A 12,390-nucleotide genomic window follows, 5' to 3' on the forward strand; every position below is an offset into this window, starting at 1 on the left:
AGGATTGCAGAAATATCGCAAGGTAAAAACAATTTGCTGCTCCTGGGAACTTCAGCATTAGCGTTCCAAGTGGGAAGTGGAGCACTAAAGCATGCGCCATCACTTCCCTGAGAGCGCTAAAGTGAGTAGCGGCAGAGTACTGAACAATGTTCCGTGTAGCACTGCTGCCTTTGGAGGCTCCTTCCCTCGCTTAACGGGAAAGGCCAAAGATGGGTTCAATCAATCTTCATGCTCTGTCTGTTGGGCCACAGAATCTGTGCTACATAAGAACATAAAAAATAGGAACAGGAGTAGGCCATATGGCCCCTCGAGCCTGCTCCGCCTTTTAATACGATCATGGCTGATCCAGTCATGGACTCATGTCCACTTCCCTGCCCAATCTCCATAACCCCTTATCGTTTAATAAACTCTCTATTTCTGTCTTAAATATACTCAATGTCCCAGCTTCCACAGCTCTCTGAGGCAGCGAATTCCACAGATCCACAACCCTCTGAGAGAAGAAATTTCTCCTCATCTCACTTGTAAATGGGCAGCCCCTTATTCTAAGATCATGCCCCCTAGTTCTAGTCTCACCTATCAGTGAAAACATCCTCTCTGCATCCACCTTGTCAAGCCCCGTCATAATCTTATTCATTTCGATAAGATCACCTCTCATTCTTCTGAGTTCCAGTGAGTAGAGGCCCAACCTACTCAACCTTTCCTCATATGTCAACCCCCTCATCTCTGGAATCAACCTTGTGAACCTTCTCTGAACTGCCTCCAAAGCAAGTATATCGTTTTGTAACTATGGAAACCATAGCAGTTCCAAGCACTGTGCAGGACTGAGGAATCACTGGGTCAAAAAATATCAGAAGGCACCAGATTGGGGAGAGTAATAACATTTGCCCTACCTAACCACCATCGCCATTAAATAGCACTCCCCAAGCGGCCAGCTGAGGTGACAACTCCTCCTGCAGCTGTCGTTGTTGACACCCGGCGATACTCCAGGGGGCGGGAGTGAATATCACATCCAGGGCACTGCGCACCGGATGACGTCATGCTCTACGGGGTGAAAGAGAGCAAGGCGCCAGCGCAAAACTGCCAAAGAAGTTCGCATGTATCTGTGAATTCGCTGCTCCTGGTCGGTAACCCCGTTACCGCCCCACCAGGATCTTGCAGAGACATCATTGGTGGTATTTCTCCAGCGATTTGAGGTATCTACTATACATAGTCCACATCTCTGAGCCATACAGGAAGGCGGGTATCACTACAGCCCTGTAGAATATAAGCTTGGTGCCAGATTTGAGGGCCTGATCTTCGAACACTCTCTTCCTCCAGCGACCGAGGGCTGGCACATTGGAGGCAGTGTTAAACCTCCCCCTGGGAGGACAGATGCAGCAACAATAGCGTCCTCGATCAGGCCAACATCCCCAGCATCGAAGCACTGGCCACACTCGACCAGTTCCGTTGGGCGGGCCACACTGTTCGCATACAAGACTCCCAAAGCAATCGCTCTACTCCGAACACCTACATGGCAAGCAAGCCCTAGGTGGGCAGAGGAAACATTTCAAGGACACCCTCAAAGCCTCCTTGATAAAATGCAACATCCCAACCAACACCTGAGAGTCCCTGACCAAAGATTTACCGAGGTGGAGGAGGTGCATCCGAGAGGGCACTGAGCACCTCGAGTCTCGTCGTTGAGAGCATGCAGAAAACAGGCGGCAGGCAGCAGAAGGAGCGTGTGGCAAACCCGTCCCATCCAATCATTCCTTCAACGACTGTCTGTCCCACCTGTGAAAGAGACTGTAATTCCCGTATGGGACTGTTCAGTCACCTAAGAACTCACTTTTAGAGTGGAAGCAAGTCTTCATCGATTTCTGATGATGATGATGATACCTTGGTCTGACCTTTACTCTCCTATTTCGTTCGTCTTCAGACTTGTGTTATTTTCACCAGATCCTCCTTCCCTGTCTTACTAGTTTAAAGTCCTATCGACAATCCTATTTACCCTTTCCGCTGTACACTGGTTCCACTCCGGTTCATTGAGGCTGGTCAGTACAGGTCCTTCCTCTCCCAGTACTGATGCCAGTGTTCCATGAAATGGAACCCCTCTTTCCCACACCAGTCTTTTAATCACGCATTCACCTTCCTGATCTGCCTATCCTTACACTGGTTAGCACATAGCTCGGGTAGTAATCATGAATTTACCACCCATGATATCCTATTTTTTAATTTAGTTAACTTCTGACGGTCCGTTAACAGAACTTCCTCCATTTCTTTTCCTATGTCCTTGCTCCCAACATTGACCACAACAACTTGATCTTCCAGCTGTTCCGAGATATCATTTACCTTTGGACCAGATAGGCTACACACTCTTCTGTACTCTGGCACGACGGCAGAGGACACTTTCTCCCTAATTATCAAATCCCCTATGACTGCAACCTTTCTATTCTGCTCCCGCTCCCCACTCCACCTGGACTGCCTGCTGCTCCACGGTGTGATGGTTAGCATTCTGGCTGTTCACCCCACAGCCTGCATCCTTATCCTCACAGGTAGCAAGTATGCGGTACCTATTGGACAGGAGCAGTTTATGCAGATTCTCCTTCATTGTCCCCCCTTGCTTCCCCTTACCCTGCTGACTAACAGTCACACTCTCCCCTGTGCTTTCCTCTGAGGTGTGACTACTCTGGCTGAAAAAGCATCCAAAAATTCCTCCCACTCCCCTATGTGTCGGAGTGTCCCTAGCCGCACTCCAGCTCAGAGACTGAGCCAGAGTGTCTCAAACCAGAGACATTTACTGCGGCTGAGGCAATCTGCGACAGTCTCGCTGTCCATCGACTTCCCCATATTACAGGAGGAGGGGAAGAGGCCCAGTTGCCGCAGGAGGGGAAAAGGGCCAGTTGCCGCAGGAGGGGGGAAGTGGCCCAGTTGCCGCAGGAGGGGAAGAGGCCCAGTTGCCGTAGGAGGGGGAAGTGGCTCAGTTGCCGTAGGAGGGGGAAGTGGCTCAGTTGCCGCAGGAGGGGGGGAAGAGGGCCAGTTGCCGCAGGAGGGGGGAAGTGGCCCAGTTGCCGCAGGAGGTGGGGAAGAGGGCCAATCGCCGCAGGAGGGGGGAAGTGGCCCAGTTGCCGCAGGAGGGGAAGAGGCCCAGTTGCCATAGGAGGGGGAAAGAGGGCCAGTTGCCACAGGAGGGGAAGAGGCCCAGTTGCCGTAGGAGGGGGGAAGAGGGCCAGTTGCCGTAGGAGGGGGGAAGAGGGCCAGTTGCCATAGGAGGGGGAAAGAGGGCCAGTTGCCGCAGGAGGCGAAGAGGCCCAGTTGCCGCAGGAGGCGAAGAGGCCCAGTTGCCGCAGGTTGGAAGGTGGCCTGGTCGTCGCCGATGGGTGGAGACTCAAGAACCACACTCGACCAGACTCGACTACCTGTGACAGAGACTGTAATTCCCGTATTTGACTGTTCAATCACCTAAGAACTCATTTTTAGAGTGGAAGCAAATCTTCCTCAATTTCGAGGGACTGCCAATGATCATGATGATGACATATTACCGTCCCGACGCACAACCTGCACTGCCATTTCTAGTTACTTATTTATTAGTGTTATTTCAGTTCTAGATATAATATAATTGCGATCCAAATGATATTAAATATTTGGATTTAGCTTAATATCAGGTTAAATCTTGATAAAATCTTGATCAGATTAAATCTGATATCAAGCTACATTTGCCTTGTTTTTTGTTAACTTTATTTTATTATTTCCTTAACTCTAATTAAAATAATTCAAACAATGGGTCTAAAAATTGCATAGCACCCCCATTTGGGGCGATCACTTTTGAAGGATTGCAAAAGTATCGCAAGGTAAAAACAATTTGCTGCTCCTGGGAACTTCAGCATTTGCGTTCCAAGAGGGAAGTGGAGCACTAAATCATGCGCCAGCACTTCCCTGAGAGCGCTAAAGTGAGTAGCGGCAGAGTACTGAACAATGTTCCTGTCATGTATTCAACCAGCATTGTAACCCATGTATAATCTAACCTAAATTGTACACTGTGAGGACAATGACCACTAGGTGGGAGACACTTCTAACCTGGGCCTTCAGGTACAAAAGGGGAAGCTTCACCCATCTTCATCACTTGCAGTGCTAAGGAATAAAGGACAGGTCACAGAGTGACCTTCTCTCAAGCATGGGCCTCGTGTGCATTTATACTGTATAGTAAGGACCTATCATTGGCGACGAGAAACTGGGATTTAAACCACACGAGCATGGCCACTAGCAGAACAGACGAGAGGTACTGTGTTAAGGAATGGTTGGGACAGATATTCAACATTGTTAAAGCAGCACACAGTTCTCCAGGCAGACAGGGACAATCGGGCATGCCCCAACATGTAGTTGAACCCAGAGGGGGAGTTCGACAGAGACAATGGCAAGCTGAACGGCGATTCACGCCATTGCAAGGGACAATGCGGCCAGTAATGGGGCCATCAACACCTGTTAATGGTGCACTCAAGGACAAAACAGGTGAAGTCAGGGACGATCGACTGGCAAGGGACCTTTTATTTCCAACAGCAGCTCAGGTTGGAGGCGTGGAGGCACACACTCAGCCGGAGTTTGCAGAGATGAGCAAAATACCTGCAGAAATTGCAGAAATGAACGCTGGGGGAAATCGCTGGAAGCTGAAGTTCAGCAAATTCATGTGGAGCACGTATACAGTTCATACACCAGGATGCCACCGATAATGATGCAAGTGCTCCTCAATAGCATCCCAGTATCAATGGAGCTAGACACGGGGGCCACCCAGTCTCTGATGGTTATCAAACAGTTCGAAAAGTTGTGGGCGTCCAAGGCCAGGAGGCCAAAATTATCGCCGATTGACGCACAGCTACGGACTTACACAAAGCAGATCATTCCGGTACTAGGCAGCGCCACGGTAGTCGTGACCCACAAAGATTCGGAGAACAGGTTGCCACTCTGGATTGTCTCGGGAGACGGTCCCGCACTACTGGGGAGGAGTTGGCTTGCTGTCATGAACTGGAAATGGGGCGATGTCAATACAATTTCCACTGTGGAGCGAGTATCATGCTCACAGATCCTGAACAAATTTAACTCACTATTTCAACCCAGCATCGGCACTTTCATGGGGGCCAAGGTAGTGATTCACATAAACCCGGACGCCAGGCCAGTACACCACAAGTCCAGAGTGGTGCCGTACGTGATGTGGGAAAAGATAGAAGGCGAATTGGACCGTCTGCTGAGGGAAGGCATCATCTCGCCAGTCGAATTCAGTGACTGGGCGAGCCCAATTGTGCCGGTGCTCAAGGCAGCTGGGTCGGTCAGGGTATGTGGTGAACACAAGGCCACCATCAATCGGGTGTCATTCCAAGACCAGTACCCACAATCGAGAGCGGAGGACTTCTTTGCGACGCTATCCGGTGGCAAACTTTTAAAAAAATTGGACCTGACCTCAGCTTACATGACCCAGGAGCTGGCGAGTGAGTCGAAGAAGCTGACCACCATCACGACACACAAGGGGTTGTTTAAGTATAACAGATGTCCGTTCGGGATTCGCTCGGCCGCCGCGATCTTCCAACGAAATATGGAAAGCCTCCTCAAGTCGATTCCAGGGACGGTGGTTTTCAGGACGACATCCTCCTATGGGTTACGATACTGAAGAACACATCCACAACCTGGAGGAGGTGCTATGCAGACTGGACCGGGTAGGGCTGCGACTGAAAAAGGCGAAGTGCGTCTTCCTAGCTCCAGAGGTAGAATTCCTGGGGATGAGGGTAGCAGCAGACAGGATCAGCCCTACTGCGTCCAAGACGGAAGCGATCCAGAGAGCACCCAGTCCCCGTAACACGACGGAGCTGCGTTCGTTCCTGGGGCTCCTGAACTATTTTGGTAACTTTTTCCCCAAAATTGAGCACGCTGCTAGAGCCGCTACACGTGCTCCTATGCAAAGGTCGCGAATGGGTCTGGGGGGACAGCTAGGAAAGGGCTTTTAATAAAGCACGCGATTTGTTATGTTCCAACAATCTGTTAACACTATACGACCCATGTAAGAAACTTATGCTAACGTGCGATGCATCATCCTATGATGTCGGGTGTGTGTTGCAGCATGTCAATGTCAAGGGTCAGCTACAGCCGGTAGCTAATGCCTCCAGGAGTCTGTCCCAGGCAGAAAGGGGTTACAGGATGGTAGAAAAGGAGGCGCTCGCATGTGTATATGCTGTAAAGAAAATGCACCAGTACCTGTTTGGCAGGAAATTTGAGCTGGAGACAGATCACAAACCCCTAACGTCCCTTTTGGCCGACAACAAGGCCATAGATACAAACGCATCGGCCCGCATACAGAGGTGGGCACTCACGTTAGCCGCCTATGACTATACAATTTGGCACAGACCTGGCACCGAAAACTGCGCCGATGCACTCAGCAGGCTCCCACTAGCCACCACTGAAGGGGCTACTGAGCATGCTGCTGAGATGGTCATGGCTGTTGAAGCTTTTGGAAGCGAAGGCTCACCCATGACAGCCCGTCAGATTAAAGTCTGGACAAATAGAGACCGCTATTGTCTCTAGTCAAGAAATGTGTCCTGAATGGGGACTGGGCAGCCACGTACAGGGCATGCCCTGAGGAATTTAAACCATTTCACAGGTGCAGGGATGAACTCTCGATTCAGGCTGATTGCCTCCTGTGGGGAAACCGTGTAGTCATGCCCCAGATGGGCAGAGAAGTGTTCATCAGAGAACTCCACAATGAGCACCCAGGCATTGTCATGATGAAGGCAATTGCCAGGTCACATGTTTGGTGGCCAGAGATAGACGCAGATCTGGAACTTTGTGTTCGCAGGTGCAACACGTGTGCCCAGCTGGGCAATGCGCCCAGGGAAGCCTCCCTTAGCCCCTGGCCATGGCCCGCCAAGCCTTGGTCACGCATCCATGTGGACTACGCAGGTCCTTTCATGGGAAAAATGTGTTTGGTTTTAGTAGACGCCTACTCCAAATGGATCGAGTGTGACATTTTAAATTCAAGCACATCCTCTGCCACGCTAGAAAGTCTACGGGCAATGTTCGCCGCCCGCGGTCTACCGACGTCTTGGTCAGCGACAATGGCCCGTGCTTCACAAGCACTGAATTCCAGGACTTCATGGCAGGCAATGGAATTAACCATGTCAGAACGACACCGTTCAAGCCGGCCTCAAACGGCCAGGCAGAACGAGCAGTGCAGATAATCAAACAGGGGATGCTCAGAATCCAAGGGGGTTCCCTACAAAGATGCTCATCACGCCTCCTGTTGGCCTATAGATCCCGATCACACTCGCACAGGGGTTCCACCCGCAGAGCTGCTAATGAAAAGGACACTCAAAACCCGGTTATCCCTTAAACACCCCACCATGAAAGAAATTGTCAAGAGCAGGTGCCAGCCACAATATGACTACCATGACAGGAATGTGAGGGCGCGATGTATTGATGTAAATGATCCTGTTTTTGTCCTCAACTAAGCTGCAGTGCCCAAATGGCTCGCAGGCACAGTGATTGCCAAAGAGGGAAATAGGATTCTGGTAGTTAAACTTAATGGACAAATCAGCCGCAAACAAGTGGATCAAACAAAAAGGAGGTTCAGCAACCCCATAGAAGAAGCAGAGGAAGAACACGATGTAGAGTTCACTCCACCACAGGTGACCGAACACAGGAACCAAAGGGAGGAGAGCCCAGTCACTGTGAGCAGTCTGGATAGGCCTGAGGCACCGCAAACAGCAGACACTCAGGCCAGCGCCCAACAACCGGAGCCCCAACTCAGGCGCTCTACAAGGGACCGTAAACCACCAGAGAGACTTAATCTGTGATCCCAATAAGACTTTGGGGGGGAGGTGATGTCATGTATTCAACCAGCATTGTAACCCATGTATAATCTGACCTAAGTTGTACACTGTGAGAACAATGACCACTAGGTGGGAGACACTCCTAACCTGGGCCTTCAGGTACAAAAGGGGAAGCTCCACCCATCTTCATCACTTGGAGTGCTAAGAAATAAAGGACAGGTCACAGACTGACCTCTCAAGCATGGGCCTCGTGTGCATTTATACTGTATAGTAAGGACCAATCAGTTCCGTGTAGCGCTGCTGCCTTTGGAGGCTCCTTCTCTCCCAATCTTCGTGCTCTGTCTGTTGGGCCACGGAATCTGGGTTCCATGCATAGCAGTTCCAAGCACTGTGCGGGGCTAAGGAATCATTGGATCAAAAAATATCTGAAGGCACCAGACTGGGGAGAGTAATAACATTTGCCCTACCTAACCACCACTGCCATTAAATATCGCTCCCCAAGCGGCCAGTTGAGGTGACAACGCCTCCTGCAGCTGCCGTTGTTGACGCCCGGCGATACTCCAGGGGGCGGGAGTGAATATCACATCTGGGGCACTGCGCACTGGATGATGTCATGCTCTAGGGGTGAAAGAGAGCGAGGCGCCAGCGCAAAACTGCCAATGAACTCCACAGGCGTCTGAATTCGCCGCTCCCGGTCGGTAACCTCATTACCGCCCCACCAGGATCTTGCAGAGACATCGTTGGTGGTATTTCTCCAGCGATTTGAGGTGTCTACTATACATAGTCCACATCTCTGAGCCATACAGGAAGGCGGGTATCACTACAGCCCGGTAGAATATAAGCTTGGTGCCAGATTTGAGGGCCTGATCTTCGAACACTCTCTTCCTCAGACGACCGAAGGCTGGCACCTTGGAGGCAGTGTTAAACCTCCCCCTGGGAGGACAGACACACCGACATTGATCAGGCCAACATCCCCAGCATTGAAGCACTGACCACACTCGACCAGCTCCGTTGGGTGAGCCACATTGTTCGCATGCCTGACACGAGGCTCCCAAAGCAAGCGCTCTACTTGGAACTCCTGCACGGCAAGCGAGCCCCAGGTGGGCAGAGGAAACATTTCAAGGACATCCTCAAAGCCTCCTTGATAAAATGCAACATCCCCACCAACACCTGGGGCTCCCTGACCAAAGGCTGCTCGAGGTGGAGGAGGTGCATCCGAGAGGGCGCTGAGCACCTCGAGTCTTGTCGTCGAGAGCATACAGAAAACAGGCGGCAGGCAGCGGAAGAAGCGTGTGGCAAACCCGTCCCACCCACCCTTTCCTTCAGTCTGTCCCACCTGTGGCAGAAGCTGTGGTTCCCGTATTGGACTGTTCAGTCACGTAAGATCTCACTTTTAGAGTGGAAGCAAGTGTTCCTCGTTTTTGAGGGACTGCCGATGATGGCTGACTATGACTGATTGCCCCACCCCCGCAGGCACTAACGGCAGGTGCAAACCAGGCATATTTCTCCCCCATGTTGTCTATTTTATTTACAGAAGTGATTTTGTTGGTATGCAATATGTTTCCCCAGTCTGGTTGGCGTGGCTAAAGTGTTGCTCAGCTTCTGATTGCAAAAATCTGTTAAACATTTTTTTAAATTGCACCAGATGCAGCAATATTGCATTTGATAGCATGGCTGCAGTAGTAAATACTGAAGGACATTTTAGAATATTTGTTGGAGGAAAAAAATGCAAAATGCTGATACTTGTTGATTTCCTGAGCTGCAGCCCCAGTCCTGGCTCACACTAGTTTTAATCCAACAACAACTACTTGTATTTATATTGTGCCTTTAATGTAGTAAAACGTCCAAAGGTGCATCACAGGAGTGTTATGACCAAAAAAATCCAACAAATGTCTAAATCAAATAGTTGTGATTGCTGGAGATTTATGACCATATTTTATGAGGGAGCTGTTATGTATGAATAAAGAGTCTGACTGGATACTGTGAACTCAAAGTAAAGTGTGACCGTAGTCTTTTATTGCAGGTTTCCAGAGTGTCTCTCCAGCTAGTGAGGCCTCCTTAAGTAACTGTGCTCCCAAGGGATTGTGGGATCCCTTGGGAGTCCAAGGGATGAGCCCTCTGGTGGCTATACAAGGTATATACAAGTTTACATATATTACAACACTCCCCCACCCCTCCACCCCCAAAAGTCAACAGTGTAAATATTTACAAGGTGAGTCGATCTGGGGCCTTTCTTTCCTTGGTTGATTGTCTCGGTGCAAATGCTGGTTTTGGTGAATCATTTGTTGGGCCCTCGCTGGGCTGCTGTACAGCTGGCCTTGCTGGGCTGCCTGGTGTGGTGAGTCCTGCTGGGCTGTTGCGGGTGATGGGTTTTGCTTCATGGCCAACTGCAGTGTCGGTTGCCACTGGTGTGTATGTTGGGGGGGTCAAAGAAGATAGGGTCCAAAGTGGGTTGCTCAGGATAGTCCGGGGAGCTGAGTTTGACTTGGTCCAAGTGTTTCCGGTGAATGAGTCCATTTGAAAGTTTGACCCGAAACACCCTGCTCCCCTCTTTGGCCACAATAATGCCGGGAAGCCACTTGGGACCTTGTCCATAGTTCAACACAAATATAGGATCATTGATTTTAATTTCACATGACACATTTGCGCTATTATGATATGTACTTTGTTGAAGCCGCCTGCTCGCTACCTGTTCATGTAGATCACATGAACTAGAGAGAGCTTTGTCTTAAGTGCCCTTTTCATGAGCAGTTCAGCAGGTGGAGTCCCAGTGAGCGAGTGGGGTCTCGTGTGATAGCTAAGCAGGACTCGGGATAGGCGAGTCTGCAGTGAGCCTTCAGTTACCCTATTCAAGCCCTGCTTGATAGTTTACACTGATCTCTCTGCTTGACCATTGGATCCTGTTTAGAACGGGGCAGATGTAACATGTTTGATCCCATTACGGGTCATGAACTCTTTGAGCTCAGCACTGGTGAACCATGGCCCGTTGTCGCTCACAAGGACATTGGACAGTCCGTGTGTGGCAAACATGGCCCATAGGCTTTCAGTGGTGGCAGCGGACGTGCTTGCTGACATTATCTCACATTCAATCCATTTGGAGTATGCATCGACAACCACAAGGAACATTTTACCCAAAAACGGGCCAGCATAGTCAACGTGGACCCTGGACGACGGTTTGGAGGGCCAAGACCATAAACTTAGTGGCACCTCCCTGGGTGCATTGCTTAACTGCGAGCATGTGTTATATTTGTACACGCAAGATTCTAAGTCCGCATGGATACCGGGCCACCACACGTGGGATCTGGCTATCGCTTTCATCATTACGATGCCTGGGTGAGTACTGTGGAGGTCACTGATGAAAGTGTCCCTACCCTTCTTGGGGACCACTACCCGATTGCCCCACAGAAGGCAGTCTGCCTGTATAGACATTTCACCTTTGCGCCGCTGGTACAGCTTTATCTCTTCCTGCATTTCCACTGGGACACTGGACCAGCTCCTATGAAGCACACAATTTTTTACGAGGGACAGTAAGGGGTCCTGGCTCATCCAAGTTCTAATCTGTTGGGCTGTAACAGGTGATTGCTCTGTCTCGAATGCTTCCATAACCATGACTAAATCTGTGGGCTGTGCCATTTCCACCCCCGTGGTGAGCAATGGCAGCCTATTGAGAGCAGCAGCACAGTTCTCTGTGCCTGGCCTGTGGCAGATGGCATAGTTGTATGCGGACAACGTGAGCGCCCATCTCTGGATGCAGGCCAATGCATTAGTATTTATCCCCTTACTCTCGGAAAACAGGGATATCAGTGGCTTATGGTCAGTTTCCAATTCAAATTTGAGCCCAAACAGATATTGATGCATTTTCTTTACCCCATAAACACACGCTAACACTTCTTTTTCAATCATGCTGTAGGCTCTTTCAGCCTTAGACAGACTTCTGGATGCATAAACAACTGGTTACAATTTCCCAGATTCATTAGCTTGTTGCAATACACATCCGATGCCGTACGATGACGCATCACATGCTAGTACCAAACATTTACATGGATCATACAACAGTAGCAATTTGTTTGAGCATAACAATTTTCTAGCTTTTACAAAGGCATTTTCTTGGCTTTTGCCCCATACCCATTCATCTCCTTTACGCAGTAAGGCGTGCAGTGGTTCTAACAGTGTGCTGAGACCCGGTAAGAAGTTACTATAGTTCAGGAGTCCTAGAAATGACCGCAACTCTGTCACGTTCTGTGGCATTCTCAATTGCTTCCGTCTTAGAATCGGTGGACTTGATGCCGTCCACCGCGATTCTTCTCCCCAGGAACTCCACTTCAGGTGCCAGGAAAATGCACTTCTAGCATTTTAACCTGAGCCCCACGCGGTTGAGTCGACTTAAGAACCTCCTCCAGGTTCTGCAGATACTCGGCTGTGTCCCGATCTGTAACAAAGGTGTCGTCCTGGAAGATCACCGTGCATTCAGTAAGCTTTTCATGTTTCTCTGGAATATCGCCGCAGCTGATCAAATTCCAAACGGGCATCTGTTATAAATAAAGAGACCTTTGTGCGTGTTGATGCAGGTGAGGTCCTTCGATGATTCCTCCAGCTCTTGCGT

The sequence above is a fragment of the Pristiophorus japonicus genome, chromosome 11, assembly GCF_044704955.1.
Source record: "Pristiophorus japonicus isolate sPriJap1 chromosome 11, sPriJap1.hap1, whole genome shotgun sequence".
Classification (NCBI taxonomy): Eukaryota; Metazoa; Chordata; class Chondrichthyes; family Pristiophoridae; genus Pristiophorus; species Pristiophorus japonicus.